Genomic DNA, 14,941 nt, shown 5'->3' with positions numbered 1-14,941 from the left:
CTTACCAGGGCGGGCAGAGGGGTGAGAGGAGCAGAAAGGCCCTCGCTCGCTCTCCCAAATGAGTGCGATTTGATCTGCACAAAACAGGTAACCCTCGTCCCTGCCCGGCCAGCGGGGAGTGCAGTGGGGATGGGACAGGGTGGCACCCTGCTCTCATCATCATCATCATTCTCCTCCTCATCATCATCTGAGTGCTGCAAAAACTCAACTTCTTGTTTCACTGCAGTTGTCCAAGGCCATGGCACTGCTAGGCCGCATAAGATGGGGCTTGGCGCAAGATTAGCCATCGTTTTGCTAGCACGTGTTGCAGATTTCAGTGGGAGTCGATTACAGCTCGTTAAATCCACCGCGTTTAATCCAGAAAGATAAATGGCACATTTTGTTTTGTGTCCTAGGCTTAGCCCTGAGATTAGACTGCAAGTTTGGATCGCAGAGTGCGGCCTGGCGCTTCACAGCCTCGACTCACCCCAGCTTTTGGCCTCGTGCCAGAGGAGATTTCACTCCTGTTTAGGAGTGAAATCTCTGTGCTCCAGAGCCAGGTCCCAGCATAGAGCCAAGAGGTCACCCTGGCCCTGCTGGGTGTCCCCTGCACCTCTAGAGTGTCCACGCTGCTGCTGGAAGCAGCTCCCATCCCTGCCTGCGCCAGGGAACTGCCCTGGGGACGCACATCTGTATCCCTCCCCTAAGCGGAGCCCATCCCTGGCGATGCCCAAAGCGGCGTCGGGCAGCGACGTGTGGCCCTGCGGAGCGGAGCTGCCCCGCGAGGCAGCGCTCGCTTGCGCTCGGGAAGCTACAGCCTGTGCCTGCAGCGTGTTAAGCAGTTAGTCTCTTTTATTACAATAAAGAGCAACAGGTCCAAGGATTTGTGTCCTTGCTGAGGCTGGGCAGTGCTGATGATGGGCGCAGCGCTGGGGCCTCCCCTCTCTAAGGTTCCCTAACAGCGCAGAGGCAGCTCCGCGTCTCGGAGGGAGCTGAATGCTGAAGTACCTGGAGCAGCCCAAGCCAGATGAGAAAAAGCTGTTTAAAGCTGTGTAAAATGATCTCACCACACTAGTGTTTTATCCGTGTGTGTACGTGCTCCCTGGCGGCAGGGCTTGTCCTGGCTCGTCTCCCTTTGGCCACAGAGGCGGGTCCAGACGCGCCGAGCTGCAGGTGAGGAAGAAGCCACATTCCCCATGCAAGGCTGGCAGGAAAGTTCAGCTTCAGGTAGGGCAGTCCCTGCAAGGGGACAGCCCAGGGTCTGCGGGGGTGTTAGTGCTCTGCGAGCAGCGCTGCCCCCTTCAAAGAAGCCAGGATCCATCCTGATCTTTAGAAGGGGCTTCATCTCGTTATGCTCTTGCGTAACGCTGTGGTGGAAAGTGCGCCGTGTTTATACAAACCCCGCAAAGATCCTGCCTGGAGGAAGATGCCTGGGCCAAATGATAGGAGTGAACGTTTTCACGTGAGAGCTTCAGCTGCCTGGAGAGCATCATTTTCACGAGCAGGAGAAAGCCACTTTGCTCTTTAATCCTGGGAAAGTTTCAGCCACGCTGCCTGCGGGAGGGAGGGCAGGGCAGGCAAGAGAGCCTCCCTCCAGAGAGCCTCCAGAATCCATAGCTCCCCGAGCTTGCTCACTGCCTCTGGATTTAAATCCTTAATCCAGGCGGAGAACCGATTGCACCTCCTTTCCAAGACATGCAGCACTGGGGCTGCGCTCCCAGGTTTGCGTGCGGAGATCCCGGTGAAATGGCAGGGCTCGTCCTGCGGTGGCACCCGCAGGCGCTTCCTGCAGCCCGCCAACACGTGTCCCAGCATCCGGTGGCAGCAAAAATGCCGTGTTGCTGCATTCTCCCTCCCCAGAGGGGCAGCTCTGGAGTTGCTGCCAAGGAGAGAAGGGGACATGTCTCCCCCTCGAGTGTCCTGTGAGGGGCTGCTCTCCTCTCGCACACGGGCACTGTTGCTTGCTAAAAGCCCAAGCACAAAGGGCGGCTGCAGGTCAGGAAAGCTGCTAAAGGGAATTTTCCTCTCCTCCCAAGGTGCTTTCTGCTTCCTCTGAGTTCTCTTCCTTGCTCTATCCTTAATTCTGTGCTCCAAAGGCAGAGCTGAGAGCATCGGACCGGGTCCTAGGCTGTGCTAAGTCCTCCATTAGGCTCTGCCCTGGTAAACGTAGCAGCTCACAGGTCGTTTGCATGGCAGAGAGGGGCCGAGAATGCCCCTGGGCACAGTGAGATGCTCTGAGGCAGCGTCACTTGGGAAAAATACATAGGAAACCACGGGTCCCTTGCGAGGGAGGGCACACGTTCCTCTCTGCAAACAAGCCTGAGATCCAGGTGGATTTCCCTTGGGCGGCGGCAGTACCACGGGCCTATCCTGCTGCTCCCACACCGGCTTTTCCCCTAGAGAAGCCCCCAAGGCGCCTGTCTAACAGCTGCAGTCCCAGGGCAGGAGCCTCCCAAAAAAGAATCACCCTCCTGCCCCGGCCTGACGGGCACAAAAACCTGCCCGGAACGGCGCGCGGCGGCCGCCAACGGCCGCGCGGCGGAACTGCGCATGCGCCGCGGCCAACGGCCCGCCGGGGGCTGCGCGTGCGCATGCGCCGCGGCCAACGGCCCGCCGGGGGCTGCGCGTGCGCATGCGCCGCGGCCAACGGTCCGCCGGGGGCTGCGCGTGCGCATGCGCCGCGGCCAACGGCCCGCCGGGGGCTGCGCGTGCGCATGCGCCGCGGCCAACGGTCCGTGGGCGGGCCGCGCGTGCGCATGCGCCGCGGCCAACGGTCCGTGGGCGGGCCGCGCGTGCGCAGCCCCGCCCAGGGGCGGGGCGGGGCGCGGGCGTTAGGACCCGGCGCGGCCGCGCGCGCCGCTGTCGCGCGCGCCGCCGCCGGCGGGCGATAAAGGTCCTGTCGGCGGAGCTCTGACGTCACGGCGAGTTAATTTTAAACGCGGACAAGATGGCGGAAGGGGACGCGGCGCGGCGCGGGCGGCGCGCGGGGCCGGCCCGGCAGCGGCCCGAGCCGGCAGGTAACGCGGCCCGGCCTGCGGCGGGCGGCGCGGATGCTCGGCGCGGGCGGCGGCGCGCGGGGAATGGCGCGGGGGTTGGGGGGGTGGGTGTTTTCCCCCCCTCCCGCCTCAAAATGGCGAGGGCGGCCGCCGGCCCCGCGCCCCCCGCGCGTGAGGGGGGCTGCGGCCGGTGACAGACCTCCCCGTGCGCAGCGGCCCGCGGGCACCCCCGGGGCAGCGCCGGGCGACGCCGCCAAGGGAAGGAGCTGGCGGCGCCGCCGCTGTCTCGCCCGGCCCCGGAGCCGCCAGGGCCCCCATCCCTGGCAGCCACGGCGGGCAGCTCCGGCTCCGCGCGTAGCCTCAGGTGGCCTCGAGCCTGCGCGCTCCTGGCCTTCTCCTAATGCAGCTACAGCCCCCGGGGTATCTTCAAACCCTCCGCCAGAACCCCAAAGGGCTTCAGAGCTGAGCACTGCCATTGAAATACCTCAATGTTTCCCTCCTGAAATAAGCAGGAGTCGCGCGGCAGGCATATGGAACCGGGCACATCCCGGCTGCCCTTTGTCATATTGGCCGCTTGTTTTGCAAGCCAGCTAGGGCCTGGGCAGCCTCTGGGCGCTGTGAAGTGGCAGGTGCCAGGTGGCCCCTCTGGTGACTCCTTTAGGAGGACAGCAGAGGACAGGGCAATACCCTTCCAAACTGTGGCAGCGCCTGCGCGTGTGTGGGGCAGCGTTGTGGTTTCAATACATTAAAAATAGGGCAGAGGTCATGTGTGGAGGATTTGACACTGTATTGAGGATTTTTTTTATGAATACTGCTGTACTGTACTTCTTTAAGCAGTGCACAGCTTAATCCAAAAGCATTAGACTATTGCATAACTTTCCAAGAGTCAAAAAAGCATGAGCACACCCGCAATAAATCACGTTTAAGGTAGCTGTGTCATCACTAGTGCTGGAGACAAGTACACTTGAAGTTACCCAAGCCATTGTGAAGTTACCCACCTATTTTAGGCTTGGGGAAAAAAAAAAACTATTTGACAGACTGCATGTGCAAGTGTGGATGATCTGTGCAATCCTGCAGAAAAGCTTTCTGTGCAGGAAAGCCATAGTAGTAGACAGGAATAGCAACCAGAAAAGGAATGTAACAGGAGAGGCCTGTAACTGCTCCAGTGTTACTGTTGTTGTTGCTTAATAGCTATTAGGCTCTGTCTTACAGCAGAGTCATTAATGATGTTACAGTTCACCCGCCAGCCCTTGTTCTGCAATAGTTCTGTGCTGTTTCAGTTTGAAATCTTGTGAATGCGGGGAGTGGGGTTGGGGAAGGTTGGCTTCATCCCTTTACATGGCAATCCCCTGCCCCACGGCCCCTTAGCACTGCCAAGAATGTGCTTTTAAAATAGTCCAAGTGAAACTGTTCTGTGCATTCCTTGAAACATGGGAGACCCTCCTAATTTAGGAGGTTGGGCAGCTCTCGTTGATGTCACGTGGATTTGAGTGCTTGAGCCAGGCCTCGCAGGAGTCTGTAGCATTTTGGGTTAAATAGTACTGATTAATGTTTGCTTCTAGACTAGATCAATGAACTATCAATGACCGGAGCAACTCAGCTTGATAAGTAGTGTTTGTTTTCTCTCTTTCCTAATAAAGATAGATGTGCTAACTCAAGCTAGCTGGACTGCATATAAAAAGGTGTGTGTTGGAGAGGAGAAGCTTTTTATTTGTAGTTTCTATTTTCCCTCCATTGTATTAGAGGAACGCCTGTGTAGCAGTTTCTCAACTTCTATGATTTTAGATTTTGCCTAGTTACAAAAAAGCTGATGTACTGAGTAAGCTGAGCCGTAGGTAAATTAATTTCTATATTTTTCTTGCTTTCATGATTGACTGTGGTGGTGTGTTAGTCTTCAGCTGAAGTTGCATCCCAGATGCCACTTCAGGACTAAGATAAGTCTTAACTTTGTACTTTGTGCTAGTCAACTGTTGTACATATCAGCACAGTCTGTGAAAGCTTTTAGCTGTGCCAGGATGAGTAGCACATTCATAGGGGAAAACTGTCAAAGTTCACTTAAGCCTGACTTTACAGTGTGAGTTTGAGGCAGCTTTTGCTACTGTCATGTGCTGATGAACAGGCCCCTTCCTGAAGATAGTGCTTTGACATTTGGACATGTCCCCCTTTGAATGGGGGGATTTAACTTTAAAATTAGACTGAATTTTGTGGGGTTTGTTGTTGTCGTCGCTATTTCATGCTGTGCCTAGAATGTGATCTATAGGCTGCTAGTTTGAGTGCCATTTTCCAGCCCGTCTCTGAATCCAGTGTTAATATCTCAAACTTGCTCTACTATCACTAAATATTTAAAGTTAATCTTTAAGCTGAATAAAGCATGAAATGAGATGTTTCAGACTTGTTGTATATGTCATTCATGAATAGAAATCTTGGAAATACTTGTATTCTTGAAGAAAAGCCTTAACTCCCTATTGGAGAACCATAGGTTTCTTTGGGTAAAACCTTTTTAGTAACCTAAACTTCAATATTAAATTATCTAGGAGGGAAGGTGGGAATAGTTTTTCTCGTTTTCTGAAGGTTGACACTTAGAATATTGTCCTGACTTAGAGATGAGTCTGAGATTCTGGTGTTGTGTATAGGGGATTGGTTTAGATGAATAATATGGGACTGGGATTTGCCTCTGAAATGCTGGAACAAACGGATCTCTTCCAAGAGTAAGTTTGAAATAGATTTGCAAACATTGCTAAAGCTGTCTGCTATTTCAGTTAGCTGTGAAGAAATGATTAATCAGAAGTGAATAACTTCAGTGAGGACAAGGGTTATAATCAAGTCTTTTCCAACAGCAGATCAATATGTAATAGTTCTTAATGTTCCAAGGACATTGGTAGTCAACTTGTTTGACTTCTAACTTATGTTTATTTCTGTAGGAAACTAATACATGTTTTCTCGTGTTCATTTCTAGGAAAATAAAACTTTCTGTGTTTGCCAAAGAAGCATTTTAAAGCATGTTCGTTATAAGTTTGGAACAACTCAGAAGGGGATTAAATTTCAAAACTTGTTTCTCTGCCCAGTTAGGTAACCTGAAATGAGATCTGGAGAACTCAAAGAACTTTTCTTTCCCTCCCACTTTAAACTCTTATTTGACTGGATCTCTCTCCCAGGACTTAAAGGTAACTGTGCCCATTATCCTCTGTAATACACTCTAGATCATCTCACAGCTTGTTTGTGAATTAATACAAGGCAAGCAGCTACCTGTTCTTGTCTGACTGGAACCTTTATGTTGCGGCAGAGGAGAAGGAGGATATTCTTCTTTATCTTTTGCTTTTGGGAAGGCACACAACTTGGTGTATCTCGCTGTGTATAGCAGGTTGTTTATGTGCTGAAATGATCTCTTGTTAGTTGGAGTCGGCCAACAAGAACTCCTGCTCCTGCAGGAATTGAGGTAGCAAGATTAATTCATATCTGATGCCAGTAGCTCTTAGCACTCAATATGATCTGTGAAGCTAAATAGCTCTTATCCCCTCACCACTAGCTACGTAGAAAAATAGCTGCATTGGTATTATGTTTGTTAGTGACTGGCTCCTATTTAGGTGTAGAAAAATGTAAAGCAAGGTATTTGACATCCAAGTTGGCACTTCTGAGCCACATAAGATCTACAGTAGTCTGGTAAAAGCTAGCTGAGCAGAGGTCTTGTTTGATAACAGTAATCTGCTGAGTGAACTCGTGATCAGGACTAACAGAAAATCCAATAAATATTATAACCAAGAAGTCCATTTAGGCATTTGCAGCAGCAGTTTATGAAAGACAAAGTTCTTAGTCCCTTGCCCTGCTCCCCTCTTTCCTAGAGGAATAGATAAGAGAGAGAGCTGTTCGACTTGTAAGACTGCACAAGGTGCCTTTTGGCACTTGGTGCCTCTGGGACTTGGCTTGCAGCTCAGTTACTGGGCCTCTATTTACAGCATGTGAACTTGGGGAGATATCCCGATACACTTCTGCTGGCAGGGGAGGTGTCTCGTCTCCTTTCTTCTTGTCCAGTATGTTTTTTCCCTTGTTGTAGCTGTAGTCCCTGTTTTAGTGTCAATGCAGAAGAAAAAACACAGTTGGCCCTCATTTCGGAGGCTGCGTGGCAAGGTGTGGTGTGTGTTACTGCAAGCCCTGTCAGGTTTTTTTGAGAGACTGAAATAGAAATCAAAACCTAGAAGTTAGCAGAACTGAAGACTTGTACTAATTAAATGCTGCACAGACTGCAGGCGGGTTTCGGAATACAAGTTGTAGTAAATGGTTACTGATGAGAATAGAAGTGAGATTACCTCTATACATTTTTTGCTCAGCGAGGGCAGAATCGGGTGTCAGTTGGTAGTTGGTGTCAAATCATAATACATCTTTTTCCTTCCCTTGTCAGCTTAGCTTGAATCATGTTGACTTTACTGGTCTTATGGTCTTGGTAAAATACATGAAGTGCCTTCTCATATGTTGTGTAGCAAAATCAGAAGAGCAAGACTTTTTCCACTGAGATAAACTCTGTAGCAGCCTCTTTGAAGAAAATGCCAGCTGCTTATACTGCTGTGCAAGTATGACTGCTTGTATGCTGACCGTGCTTGGAAAAGTAGTTCTCCCCCCAACTCTTCTCCCCTGTTATATTTTCAGCTTCTCAGTCAATGTAGGAAAGGGTCTTTGGCTTTTGCTTGTGGCTGTTTCTTTTCCAGTAATGTGTTTAACTCCAAACATGTTAAATAACTGATAATCGGAAGGTACCATTTGTCAATCCTCTGCGTAATGTGAAGTCCTCACAGTGTTGAACTTGTGTGGACAGTATAGAGCAGATAAACTGCTGGACCTGGAGTCAGTAGCTTCCGTACTGCTTGCAAAAAGCAGTAGTGAAAAATGTCTGCTGTTGAAAATCAAGTTAAGGTGCTCGACATAACTTATTTTAAGAAAGTTGATTTAGTTGTCTTACTTTAACAAGAAATGCTTTCTTGAGCACTTTGTGTAATTCTGATCTAATACGAGGGGATTGTTCTGGTTAATGACAGCCATGTGATTCCAAACATGGCATTAAAGCTGCCTGCAGGGCTGTTGGCGTATCTTCCAAACAGCAGAGTTTTAAGCTTGTCTCTGGGAGGACGGAGAGAATGTAGTACAAACTACTTAAAAGGAAATGTATCTAAAAGCTAGTGTGTCAAACCCCCTTTAGACCTTTTTTAGTACAGAAGTTGTCTAGGGATTTGCCGTAACTAATGCTCTTCATAGGGGAGCAGGTTTGGGATCTCGTTAGAACTAATAGTACTGTAGAGAACCCCTGAAAACTACATTTATTGTTATACTTTTCAGGACTTCAGTATTTTCTTCCTTCTCTGCCCAAGCAAAAGTTACATATTAAACTGCTTGCGGCTTCTGTGTGTTGTGTGCTGTCCTAAAGAAAAGGAGTTAGATTGACTAGATATATTCAAACTGAAAACTTTGAGAAGGAATAACCTGTTTCCCTTTTGTGTTTGGCCCTTTCAAGAGAACGATGGGGCTTGCCCTACCTCTGGAATTACTTTTTCCTTTTTTTTTTTTTTTTTTTTTTTTTTTTCTCTCCAAAGCTGAACTTGGTGCTAGGTGAGGCTAGTGAGGAACTACAAGGTTATAAGTGACAACAGCATTTGCTGTCTTGGGAAGGCACTCTTAAAGAGTCTTCTGTTACTTCTGCTAGAAGTGTTTGAGGCTTCTGTGACAACAAATAGCATGAATGATGTTAAAGGTGCCTAGGTAAGAGTCTTGAGCCCTTTGTACTGGAATGATGACATGGAACTGAGCTACTAAAATGCCAGTGTTTTACAGCATCCTTGGACCTTTATCAAGGATTACCTTTCCTACTTGGAAATTAAGAACTGTAGAGGGACACCCATTGGTAGATGAAGCCCCTGCAGCAGGAGATCATTCAAAGAACCCTTCTATAAGGTGGAAAGCAGTGTGCCAACCCCAAGACTTTCCCACTAGCTGCACATCCTAGCCCAATTTGGTGACAAAACTAGGGGTGGTGTTAGCCTGCGTGTGCAGAGGAAGGCAGCCTTGTCTTTAACTGAAGTTTAACAAGTGCGTTGGCTAATCCAGCCTAAATCTGAGCACTTTCAAATCTAGACAAATCCTTGGCAGCACACGGTCTGATCCAGTTACACACCAGTTGTCTCCCCATCTTTGCAGCGTTATCACATAACACTAAGTCAGTGTCCACATGAACACTCTGCTTAGCTGTACTTGAGCATGAGGAGAGTCTGGAGAAATTTTCCAGTTTGTGACTAGGTTGTAGTTGGTCAGACTTTTTTTTTCTCTTCTTTTTGGCACCAGTGCTGAGTCTAGCAGCTTGTGCCTCTCCTCTCAGTGCTCCTGATAGACCTATTTCAGAGGCTGCAGAGTTGCACATCAACCTGTATTTATTCCAGATAAGTTCCTGTGCGGCCCTTGGACAGCTGTGCCAACACAGGGCAACGGTGCTGTACTGTTCATCGTACAACTGGAGTGACCCGATGGCCTGCAGATGCCAAAGCTGTTCAGTGCCACTGCTCCCTGGACTCTTAGGGCAATACACTTTGTTTTGCTGGTTTGCTTTGTTGGTTTGACTCTTCACAGCATCGAGCAAGCAGCAAAAGTATGGGGAAAGGCAGCGTGGGTCTACATGGTGCTGGGGACAAGTAAAGGCAGGAGCGGGCTGTCAATGAGTGGTTGGGCTTGGCAGAGCTATTAATTACAGCAGCTTTGAAGAGGTGCTGGGGAGGGGACCAGGTGGCAAGAGGCAGTGACTTGTGCTGTCCTGTTGGCAGAAGAAATGTACTTTGAGCTCTGACTTGGAGAAAGGCTTCTGTGAAGCCATGCAGCTGATGCCTGACACAGCTGGAAAACGTGAAGGGCAGGTGTGGGAGTGAGGTATATGGGCACAATTAGGTGTTGTATCAGTTATATGTATATATATTTATTATGTGAGAAGGATCTCCTGCTCCAGTGTGAGATAGGGAGTGGAGATAAAGAACACGTGCAAAACTTTTTTTTTTTCCTCTTGTTTGCTTGTTTAAATTCTTGCTAAAGTAAGACTTGTGTGTGGTTGTGTGTTTTTTTTTCTATTTTTCCTGTTTCCAGGTCTCCTTGATCTGGGCTCTCTTCCACTACTCACTAATCTTGTTTGAACACATTGTGTTCCCCTGGCTGCACTTCCCGTTCAGCCAGGGTGTGTGTGGTAGTAAGGCTACCAGGTTAAGAATTTGCCTCCCTTTCTTAGGAGGAAAAGGGAGGACTTGTAAAACACTAATGAAGTTGCCTGATGGTAGCAACAGTATCAGATTTTTTAGATTTACAAACTAGAGAAGGTTATTCCTTAATGTAAACAGTCTCTCCTTGTATTGTTCATTCTTTGAAATTCACACTGAAGCTTTTATTAAAATTATACTGTACAGATACAGTTTGGTGATTAAAACTACTCTGGGTGTTGCTTTAAAAATTAAGCAGGGAGTTAAGTGCGTTTGACATCTCACTCTGATCTCCCTTCACCTTGGTTTGGGCTAGCTGTTCTCTCAATCAGTTGTTGACGTGTGTGAATTATATATAAAATACAGTTAGGACCTTAAAATATATAGGAAATACTGACAGAATATAGCTAGTCAATAAGAATTTAATTCTTAGACTCAGATAAGCACAGCCCGATGTAAAATCATATTCAGAAGTGCAAGCAAGCTGCTGCCTAGTTTAAATCTAGCATGGGCTGCAAGGTCTGGTTAGCCTGAAGAGTCTGCAGAGCTTTTGCATGTGATTCCTGGAGCCCACTGTGAATTAGGGCACTGTCAGCTCTAGCGTATTCCAGTTCCCAACCTCAGGACCCTGGGGGATAGGTATTAAAGGGGAGAAGGGCTCTTTTCTTAGTGCTCTCCCTTACCTTAATCTACCTTAGTCCTCTCAAGCAGCAGGGTATTTTTGAGGGAGCTGGAAAGTCCTGCTGAATCTTCTTGTGGGTAGAGATCCTGTTAGGTCCTTCGGTGTGCTAATAATAGCTGGGATTTTTAAGCAGAGTGGAAGAAGGATGGAAAGCATGCTTTGTCACTGTCCCTGCCCTCCAAGTTTTTCCTCGTAGCTGTGGAGAAGCGTATCCTTCTCCTTGGATTGAGGACATACTTTCCAAAAAGCCATCTCTGCATGTGTCAGAGTTTCTGCTTCTGCTGCCTTGATCTCTGCTTTCAGGACTTTCTTACCTCTATACGTGCTTCCTGAAAAGAGCTGGGTTGGAAGGTTGACTTTATGTTGTTGTACAGCTTCGTTTTAATGAAGTCTCCCTGCAGCATTTCTGTCCCTTTCACCAGAGAACACTAAATGCCAACTTCAACAGTAATTTGGGTAGCCTTGACAGAGTTACCTCTCCATGCATGCAGACCATTCAAGAGAAAAGCAATTTAGAGCTCTCAAGAGTAGACAGACCTATTGTGTGATGAATTATGACACTTCATAGCTTTCTAGGTCATAAAAATCCCTTTTTTTCCCCCCTTTTTTAGAATCATAGCTTCAGGTACTTCTTGTCTCTTTATTTTATGTAACAGTTCTAGATCTGTCCATTAATGTCATCTTCCCCTGAAGGAACAGAGAGGGTTAAATGTTTCCCCCACCCCCAATCCACTCTCAGTTTTATTGGATATCCAAACAAGTTGTTGGAGCTGAACTCATCTGTCCTATTTATAGCAGAAATATTCAAAACATTTAATTATTTCTGGCCTTAAAATGAGCTCCTTGGCAGGACTCACTAGTCAGCATTAGGAGAGCAGCGATGTGTTGAGGTCTGTACCAGCTTCGTAACTTCCATGTGGGTCTTGCTGCCTCTTTGTATGGATTGAGTGAGCTGGGAAAAGGGAGAACCAACTTGTCACTTAAACCTAGTGTTTTTTTATTATTCTTTCCCCCAATGTGCCTTTTTGTGTGTGTGGATGGGGGATTAATTGTTTTTCTTCAGCCCATCTTACTTTGGTACAAGAAATACCTGTGCTGTCTGCGGAGAATAAGGAAAAGAGTTCAGTGATATTGGTATGAAGCATCTCAGGATGTTAGTTTGATTTCAGTATGGGATTCTAGGAAAGTGCATCTTTTTTCTATAAACCATATGCTAAAACTACTAGCTTGGATATACAGAAGTAGAGGCTTGGAGAGACTAGAAAAGGGAACTTTGGAGTTGTTTTAACTCCTGATATAGCAAACTGAAGAAATGCTGATGAAAGCTACTTGTACCCATGAAAGTGACTTCTTTAGCTGTTTGTGTATATCCTGGGTCCTTACCACTAAAAAGCAAATGGATTTAAATTGATTTTTCATGTTGTGCTGCATTTCTGTGTGGTTGTCTGTGTCCATCCCACCTGTCAGACGAGTGGGTTGCTAATTGGCACTGCCAATTAATAACTGGGAATGTATTCTGTATTTGAAACAGAGTTTAGCAAATAGTGCATACTTCCTTTGTACAATTAGATGAGGTTTAAACTTTAAAACTTTGAAGGCAGCTGTGTTGGTACTTGGTTCCATTTAACATGCTGGATATTCCTAATGCTTAAGGGGATGGGTGGACTAGCAATTAAAATGGGTTATGTCTTCATTTCTATAGCTTGGAAATTGCACTGACTGTTCTTACTCCTGTGTGCTTATACTACAGGACAAGTCCTGAGCTGCTAGCTGTGTCCTTAGGGAAAGTGGGAATTGGCTTTTGTTCATTTTACCCCTTATTTTAAGGAGCAGGTTATTTAGCTCAGCTTGTTCGGTTTAAATATTCTCTGTATTTACACAAGAAACCACTGTTCTCCAAAGCTGGCTTAGCCTTTCAACAAATGTTGCTTGTTCTGGGTACTTAGCTGATGGGGTCGGTTGTCCTCTGCTCGGCAACAACTACAGCAGGACTAAAGAGCTTCCGAGACGCTATGCGGTGGTACCTTCACTCAGCCAGCTGCCTTTGCTTCCATCCATGTACATCTGCTTGTGCGTATTGCTGAACAACACTGTCCCTCTTGTATCTTCTGGCGTTTGACCTGGGTTAGGAAGTGATTATACGCCTACCAGAATGCAGGGCATGTGACTGTAGTCCCAGTTGCTGTAGTCCAGAAGGTCCAAAGGTCAGGCACACGCTTCAAGAATGGGAAATCGCACCGCTACGCTGCCAGGTTGAACCTGGCTCTGCTTTTCTGCACGTCCTGGAAGCCTGAGGTCTGGTGGTATGAGGAACGCTCAGTTTTGGCTTTGACAACTGCGCTGTGGCCCCTTTGGAGTGTAGGGCGTAGACGAGCTGCACCCGTAACCCCGTTACTGGTGTGGTACGGGATGTCCTGCAAGTGTTAGAGGCTTTCAAAGGAAGCAGAACCTCTGCTGCTTGGGTTGCCTGTCGAGCAGCACCGAATGTGTTGTCATGGAGACCTGTCAAGAGGCTGCCATGAGCCTTACAAATCCCAACCCGTGTCCATTGGGCGAGAAACACTCCAGTGCAGGGATAGCTCTGCTGGGAATGCTGCTTCTTCCACAGTTAGTCCTTTACTGTTGCTATATTCTAGTTAGTGGGAGTGGGTTGTTGCAGAGGCCTAGAGCAGTTTGTGGTCTGTAGACTAGGCTGTAAGACAAGTCCACTCAAATTCTGGCTTTCAGGTAGGGAGCTATGGCAGTGCTGGGGGAGCTGAAGGGCAAAAATGGGATGTAAGGAGCAGCAATTCATTTTCTGAACATCATTGACTCCTGTCCTTGTTCCTGACCCGTGCTGCCACTTTTATGCGGAGACATCCTCTGTGTCTGTGATACCACAGGCCTTGTAGAGAGCCTTCCAAAGCATTCCCTCTTCTCTGGAGATGGTAACTAGCCAAGTTGATAGGATTATACAGCCAGGAGAGTAGTACAAAGCCTCTAAGTCTTTAGGGCACCTGCTTCGGGGCATGTGGCACATACTGCTTGATCCATCAGTGTAATCATCAGCCCTTACTCCGCAGTTAATGCTGTTAATTTGTGTGATGTCCATCCTGATATAAGACTTCTGGAGCGGAAGTAGGTTCTGTGCCACTCGAGCACGGAGTTATGAAACCAGCTCTTCTGGATGGATCAATTTCCCTTCATAACTGTCAACACTATAGCTCTCCACCCTCAAAGTGCTTGATTCATGGTGATGATAGTCTTTATATAGCTGAAAGCTCCCAACCTGCCTACATTAGGCTGGCAGGTTCAATTAAAAAAGAAAAAAAAACCCACCCTTGATGCCTTGGACTTCACTTTCCAATTTCTGCTGGTAAGTGAAATCTAATACGAATTGAAGAGGACCTGCAGATAAATCTTCTCTCTTGTTCCCCCTGAGTTAAGTGAGCTGCAGGAGTGCAGAAAGTGATTGAAAAGCTGTCGGGAACCTTTAAGGGACGTATTGTCTGTTGGTTCTTGATAGCACTATCTACTTGTGATAGGGGAATCTGCCTGTTTAGAAATAACTAATGATAAAATACCACCCTGCTTGTTTGTTCGGAAGACTTCACAGCTTGAGGAGGCCTTGAGTGACCCTTGTGCCTTTTGGCAGAAGGGTGATGCTGCACAAGCACTTGGAGGTCTGCTGGGTTTGGCCAACTTCCAGGTAAAAAAGGTGGTCTACATCTAGCTAACGTGAACAAAGAAGAAATAAATCAAAGGCTACTTTAAATAACCAAGTTAAACTTGTTGCCTGTGTACTATGTCTGTCTACTTGCTACAATGCAAGTCTTTGCTTGGAGCTGTATCATCTTAGGCTTTTCTGATCAATAGGGTTATTCCCTTCAGGTTTCTAGGCAGTGAACTGAATGTGTCCTGATCAGCAAAATTGGCTTCTCCCACTTGCTTGCCCACTGGGATGTTCTTCCAAGTCTTCTGGTCTGTAAAGGGTTACCAATATGAGCTGTAATCTATGTAAACTTTTGGAAAAGGAGGACTAGTTTACTTTCTGGGAATAAGAATGCTTTTAAGCTAAAGATGAGAGT

This window comes from Nothoprocta perdicaria, unplaced genomic scaffold, assembly GCF_003342845.1.
Source record: "Nothoprocta perdicaria isolate Ctin4 unplaced genomic scaffold, notPer1 scaffold_138, whole genome shotgun sequence".
NCBI classification, from domain to species: domain Eukaryota; kingdom Metazoa; phylum Chordata; class Aves; order Tinamiformes; family Tinamidae; genus Nothoprocta; species Nothoprocta perdicaria.
This window is presented reverse-complemented; position numbering follows the sequence as displayed.